At 39.3% G+C, this 6,279-nt stretch overlaps 1 pseudogene; it reads right to left on the bottom strand.

Annotated features, from left to right (window-relative positions):
- Positions 1 to 5,368: 5,368 nt before the first annotated feature.
- On the bottom strand, positions 5,369 to 5,604 carry LOC102829232 (annotated as a pseudogene).
- Between the last annotated feature and the right edge of the window lie 675 nt (positions 5,605 to 6,279).

The raw sequence follows: 6,279 nt of genomic DNA, 5'->3' as shown, positions 1-6,279 counted from the left end.
TTGGAAGAATATAGCTGAAATTCTTCTTATGAGCAAAGAAGACAAGACTCATTTCATGTACTTTGGTACTTTAGGCATGTTATCCGGAAGGACCAGTCCCTGGAGAAGGACATCATTTGAAAACAAGAGGACCCTCAACAAGATGGATTGTGAGGATAGTGCAGGATTTGGCAGTGTGTCTTTCTGTTGTACTATGGTCTCGCTGAGATAGAACGGACTCAGTGGTACTTAAAACAATGAGTCATTAGAGAATCATCAGAAGGAGCAAATGCTTAACATGCTCAGCTAACTGGATCATTTAGACTCTCAAGTCTATACAAGGTGAGTAGGAATACAGGCCTTGCTATCTAGTTCTAAAACATCAGCCATTAACAATTCTTTGGAGCATAGTCCTACTCTGACACACCCGGGTCACCATGATTCAGAATCAACCCTTCAGTAACTGATATAGGTATGAATCACTGGCATCTACAGAGCTGATTGTGGCAACTCACCTTTAACTGGACTTTTAATGATAACCACCTCCAGGCATTCATGCACTGTACAGTCTTCCCACACTTGACTACAGTTAGTCTGTGTGACTAACGGCATATGGCAGTTGTTTCTGAGATTAATTTATAGGACACTCAAGGGCTGGACTCTTTGGGAACTTGGGTATTGAGATTTAGGACCCGAAACAACTTCCACTTGTGTAACTAAAAGCTCTTATTTCTGCATCTCATTATCTATGTCTGATTTTTTTTTTTTTTTTGAATCATCTCTTTTCATCATACAACTTTCTTTTATTCATTTTTTTCTTGCTTGTACAGAAGAAGCTAGTCTAGCTCCCCATCTACCTCCACATACACACATATTGTTGTTGTTGTTAGGTGCCATCGAGTCAGTTCCAAATTGTAGCGAACCTGTATAGGATTTTTAAGGAGTAGCTGGTGAGTTTGAATTTCCAGCTTTGTGGTTCAAACTGACCTAGTGATCCAATACTTTATTCTACAGCACCACACCAGAAACTCCTGTGAACGCCTATTCCTTTGTCTTCATGCTCTCTCAAAAACCTCCAAATGACTAGTTTAATCGGTTTCTAACACTCTAAGTAAAGCTCCACCTACTAAAAACTTCATTACCATAGAAAAGCAAATGGGTATTTGTTTATATGCCTAGTTTATAAACTGACTGCAATCTGATTTGACTTATCATAGTCTGTTAGATGGGTCCTTTCCTACTGAGATAGTAAGTGGTTTAAAGTCATCTCTAGAACCAAATTGCCAGGATTCAAGTGTATACTTTGCCACTTATAAGCTGTAGTTATTAAAATTATATACATATAGATATACACACACACACATATATATATACACACACACATATACACTTATATGGAGTCTTGGTATGGTGCCATAGGATAAGCACTTGACATCAAGGTTGGTTTAAGTTTCAAGGTTGACAGTTCACACTCACCAGCCACTCCTCAGAAACCCTATACAGAGTTACTATGAGTCAGAACCTACTTGATGGCACTTAACAACAATGATAATTATGCCTACTGAAATATAAATATATTCTTATATCAATTATTGAATTCAAAGTAAAATAAAGTTCTGTATACTGAGTCATTGGTCTTGAGAGTTCAGGAGGAATGCAGATTCTCTTATGTAAACCAAAAATCTGACTGATTTGATCCCAAATGTTTTTATATTCTCACAGACAAAATAAATTAAAAGCTGCTCATTTGGTCGTATTATCCTTTTTCTATTAGAGCTTGTAGTAGATTTAAAAAAAAAAAAAAAAGGCTTTAACAGCCCCTCACCAAGCACTTTCTACTCAACTGGAAACAGCAATTCGCAGCAAAGGCTCCGAGAACTCAGACACCATATTCACAGTTCTCCAAGAACTCAGATACCATAATCACAGTTAAGGGCCTTATTAGGAAAGTTAACTGGTTGAATAGTTTAAGGTCATAAATTCTGAGGGCACAGTATTTCCAGCAGCACAGCCTCTCCTCAAAGTCAATTATGCCTACAAGCAGGCTTCTTGGTTATCAAACTCCTTTAGGACTGCTGATAAATGCACAGAAAACACTCCATTCCACTCTGCTATCAGCCACAGTCCAAAGGCACTCAATTCTAGCTCCGTGGGTCTGTAAACCTAGCTCCCCAATTTCGTGGCTGGAGGCACCCTATTCCACAAGGGAGCATCCTGGTTTATGGTACTCAGCTTTACCTGCTCTGTAGGTCAGGAAGCCCATGGTTCTGTGTCACACTCTGGGTCTTGGTTCTGCTACTGCTACTCCTCTGGCACTCTTGAGTGGCCTCTGGATAAGGGAGGTTCAACATACAGGGATCTCAGGGTCTAAAAGATGCATACCAGTCCTGGCTCTATTTCCTTAATGGTAGTAAAATAACCCTTTCTCCTGCTTTTCAGATGGCTTATTTTATATGCAGGTTAGAGTTCCAAGTGTTTTAATTAACCTTGCTAACTCACAATGGAATCCTATCATTTTATCAGCATCGTCTGGCAATGTCTCATACCCAAACCCTTAGGAAAAAGTCATTTGGTGGGAATTTACAAACACTATATTTAGTTGTTGCTGTTGTCAAGTGCCTTCGAGTCCGTTCTGACACATAGCGACCCTGTATAGGATTTCCAAGAAGTGGCTGGTGAGTTTGAACTGCTGTCCTTATGGTTTAAACTTGCCTTGAGGTCAAGTGCTTATTCTATGGTGCCACACCAGGACATTAAATAATTCATGATATGACAAAGGTTACTCTATTTCACCCAGGAATGCTCAGAGACAAGACTCAAAGAAAGACCTAAGAAATTAATAAATGTAACAAAGCCACCTAAGTAATGTCAAAGCCAACAATAAAAACTAAAGATTAGGATTATTGTTGTTTTTAAGTGCCATCGAATTGATTCAAACTCACAGTGACCCTGTACAGGCTTTCCAAGGAGTGGCTGGTGAATTCTAACTGCCAACTTTGTGGTTCAAACTGACCTTGTGGTCCAGTGCTTTATCCCACAGGGCCAAACCAGGACTCTAAGGATTTGATTAGTAGATACAAAAAGAAAATGCTTTCTCTGAAGCAATACACTACAAGAAAATATTAAGATCCTCCTCTATAATGCATTAGGCTGCAAGATCACTTTGAAACACAAGGTCAGTGGTTCAGACTCACCAGCCACTCCTCAGAAACTCTCTACAGGGTCTCTGTGAGTCAGAACTAACTCGACAACACTTAACAATAACAACTATTGTTTTTCAGCTAAAAGGAAAATAGTTGAGCAATTTGGGAATTTTAGCCGGATTGCTACATGAGCTCAGGTAGAAGTCCGCCTTTCTTGAGAACTGAATGACATGCATGCAGCCATCCAGAGGTGCTATATCAAGGTACTAGGCAGTGAGCTTGAAGGAAGAGGCAAGAGTTCAGCAATGAGTGGAAATCAGACACAATGGGAGTGAGGAAGAAATAAATGCTTTTATTGTGTTTGAAAGAATGGAAAATGAAGGCACTTGGAAAAGACTGTTGAAGTTATGATACCCTGGGACCTGATTTATAAGAAATAAAGTTTAGACCAGGTGACTTATAATAAACCATATGCCCTGTATTTCTTTTCTTGCTTTGAACTTGGCAAAACCATTGACCAATTTGTCCATAAACATGAATTACTTCTACAGTGCTTAGTTGAACAGCACACATTTGTCTAAGCAGTAGAAGAGTATCCTGATACACCTTAAATATGGTTCAAGTTTATGGTTTGCTTACATTCAAGTCATTTTTAAGGATCCTGTATATACACCATCAGAATGATACTGTGTGGTACTGTGAGTGGTGCACTGATGTTATTTCTACCACTGGAAATCAAAATTCTGTTAATGTGTATATAAATATAAAAGACTTGTTTGTTCAAGAAGGAGTCTTGGTGGTGCAATGAAGTGCTCAGCCACTAACCTAAAGGTCATTAGCTCAAATCTACCAGTTGCTCCAAGGAAGATGTGGCAGTCTACTTCTTATAGCCTTTGAAACCCTCTGTCCTATATAGTCTCTCCAATGAGCTCTGGTAGCATAGTGATTACGAATCAGGCAGCAAACCTTAAGGTCAGCAGTTAAAAACTACCAGCTGTTCCTTGGGAGAAAGATGAGGCTTTCTGCTCCTGTAAAGATTTACAGCCTCGGAAACCCCTGTACAGCGTACCACCTATGTAGTAGCTCTGGTAGTGTAGTGGATGATGAGATGAGCTGCTAACTAAAAGTCAGCTGTTGGAATCTACCAGCCACTCCATGAGAAAATCTGAGGCTTTGTGCTCCCGTAAAGATTTACAGCCTCAGAAACCCCTGTACAGCGTCACTATGAGTCAGAACTGACTCCACGGCACATAGCCACCACCAGCAGAAAGAACTGATAATCTGCTACTCTGAAGATCACAGTTTAGGAAGAAACCCTATGAAGCACTTTTTCATACACACAGGGTCACTAGAGGGCACACAACAATCAATTCTTTAAAATTGTTCTTAAGTCAGTTCTGACTCATAGGTGCTGTAGGACAACCACTCTACCACAGGCCACTTTAAACTGCAAGGTCAGCAGTTCAAACTCACCAGGGGCTCCTCAGAAACCCTATACAGGGTCGCTCTGAGTCAGACTGACTCATAATACTTAACAATAGCAACTTATGGTTTCTGAGAGCAGCTGGTGGATTTGAAATACTGATCTTGTGGTTAGCAGTCCAAGGCTTATCCTACATTGCCACACAATTATTGTTGTTGTTGTTAAGTGCAATCAAGTCAGTTCTAATTCATAACAATCCTGTATAGGGTTTCTGAGGCTGTAAATCTTTACAGGATCAGAAAGTCTTATTTTTCTCCTACAGACCAACTGGTGGGCTCAAACTGCTGACCTTGTGGCTCCAAGTCCAGAGCTCTCTAGAGTGACTGTGATCCAACCATTAGCCACACCATTGTTATTGTTGCTAAGTGCCACTGAGTTGGTTCTGACCCATAACCACCCTGTATAGCGTTTCCATACCATTGTTGTTGTTGTTAAGTGCCATCGAGTCGGTTCCGACCCATAGCGACCCTGTACAGGGTTTTAGAAAATGCAAACCAGAAACTTGTTATCTCTTATGGTTTTGTTTTTTTTTTGGATTCCTATTTTGTTTAATTTATTTACTTTAAGACCATCTTGCAATTTTCAGAGAGAACATACAAAACAAGAAGCAGACTTGGCTACAAATACATAAACAGTGTGCTAGAGTATAAAGCATTACTGATAACATTGTTCCAGATAACAATGTTCCATTGTTCCTTTGTGTCAGCTTACTATAGGGCACTTCAGTATTCCTAAGGAATAAATAAATACCACTGAGATGTTCTCAGGTCTGGCATTGTTCTTTGCCATATGTTCCATGAAGAAGATATGGAGCCTGGAAATGATGTTGACAGTTGGAGTAGACCATTCTCAATCCCATACTAGAACCAAAGTCTAGTGGCCATGAATTTCTTTTAAAGGTGAGTGAGAAAAAAATCCCTAAGCCCAAACTAGTACCCATCTTCATGACCACATCAGCCAAGCTCCAGTCCACTTCCTGTGGATCTCTGAATCGGACATGTTCATCACCCACAGCTCCAGCTCTCCTTCTGCCTGGTAAGTTTTTGTTTGTTTCTTTGTTTTTAATTTTACAAGGATTTAATCTTTTGCTAGGATTCTCAGAACCTTACAACCATAACTGTAAATGTATCCATATACAAAGTTGAGGCTTAGATCCCAGTACGATGTTGGAGTTATGAACAAATTGTCAAGGAACTTGAAAACTGACTTTGGGTTTCCATTTTGGTTATGCCTAGTTAGGACTCCATTCATCCATTCTCAAAAGGAGGTATTTGTACCTCATCATACAGAGGGAAGTGGTTAGTTTTTTATCTCTTTAGCCATTAAAGTTATTAGGCTGCTGATCACTGAGCTTCAGAGTAATATTTTCTGTCACTTTGCTCCACTGCTAATGTAACTATTAAGACTTATCCCCCTGAAGATAATTTTCTTTTAATTTTTAAAAACTGGGGTCAATTTCTTTTCTTCTTTAGTAACACATTTAAATATACTATGTAATGCTAGCTAAGTTAAATTGTTAAACATCCCATCTAGCTAACGCTCCCTCAGAAATCAGGCAAAGTAAGATTGGATTATTGAAATAATTTCAAAGGATAAAGATTCAGAGAATGGAAATAAACTACAGAAACTAGGGAAGTTGAGTAACTAAATCTCCTAAGAAATATTTATAGTAGA

This window comes from Chrysochloris asiatica, unplaced genomic scaffold (assembly GCF_000296735.1).
Source record: "Chrysochloris asiatica unplaced genomic scaffold, ChrAsi1.0 scaffold00003, whole genome shotgun sequence".
Lineage (NCBI taxonomy): Eukaryota > Metazoa > Chordata > Mammalia > Afrosoricida > Chrysochloridae > Chrysochloris > Chrysochloris asiatica.
Note: the sequence above shows the minus strand (reverse complement) of the source record. Positions and strands in the feature narration are given on the sequence as shown.